The 1,030-nt window shown below is 39.9% G+C and overlaps 1 non-coding gene across 1 annotated transcript; it reads left to right on the forward strand.

Moving 5' to 3' along the window:
• Positions 1 to 889: 889 nt before the first annotated feature.
• On the forward strand, positions 890 to 1,005 carry LOC115870179. The gene has a single exon (XR_004046552.1). It is a non-coding gene; the product is annotated as a U5 spliceosomal RNA (small nuclear RNA).
• Positions 1,006 to 1,030: the final 25 nt, after the last annotated feature.

The raw sequence follows: 1,030 nt of genomic DNA on the forward strand, positions 1-1,030 counted from the left end.
GTACAAATGTGCTCGACACAATGGATGTATGTATGGATTGTGATAAGAGCTGTAAGAGCCCCCAATTTAAAAAAAAATTGTCTCTGAAAAAAATCGTCTCTATGCTTAATACAATTGAATAATGGATTGTCATAAGATGTGTAAGAGCCCTCCAATAAAACAATAATAATTAAAAAAGATGATCTAGTCTCCGCCAGTTCACACCTGCCTTCCGCCGCTGTAGCGCTTGCTGCTTCAGGGTGTCACCAGCGCTCCTCAAATACCTGTCTCCTCAGGTGCGACACAGGTTTGACGCAGGGGCCCAGGGCTCGACACAGTTTTGTTGAATAAAAAAACGAAGACACGGGCAATGAATGTACAAATGCGCTTTACACAATTGATGTAGGTATGGATTGTGATTAGAGTTGTATGAGCCCCTAATAAAATGATTAATTAAAACAAAACAAAACAAAAACGAAGACATTAAAAAAATAGTCAAAGTCGTGCCTGGAGCGCCAATTAGAAAACATGTAAACACTTGAGCTAGAAAACATTTTTAAAAAGAGAAAGAAAGAAAAAGAAACCACTTTTCCGGGTTGGATCCCCCGCTCCGCCCCTGGTGGCAACCCCTGGCGTGGGAACCAGTGAACTATTTGAAGTATTTCCGGAAACCGAAGGTTGGTGACTCGGAAACTTATTTGCATACCCACAATACACTGCACGCAGGGCGATTTTTCTCCTTTAAAATTACTACGTCTTTTTCTTTCGATTTTTTACAACTAAAATAAGACTGCTCTTTCAAAATTATCTAAGAGAAAGGCAGAAATCTCTAACTGGTTTTGGTAAATAGTTACCCTTGTTGATTTAGGAGGTACAGTCATCCGCCCACTGTATGCCTGCTACATTCAGTATACTCTGGTTTCTCTTCAGATCGCATAAATCTTTCGCCTTTTACTAAAGATTTCCGTGGAGAGGAACAATTCTGAGTCATAAACTAATTTTTTGAGGCCTTGCTTTCGCAAGGCTTACCTAGTTGTTTAATAGCAGACAA

This window comes from Echinops telfairi, unplaced genomic scaffold (genome assembly GCF_000313985.2).
Source record: "Echinops telfairi isolate 266 unplaced genomic scaffold, ASM31398v2 ScPeMD7_443;HRSCAF=831, whole genome shotgun sequence".
In the NCBI taxonomy this organism is placed as follows: Eukaryota; Metazoa; Chordata; class Mammalia; order Afrosoricida; family Tenrecidae; genus Echinops; species Echinops telfairi.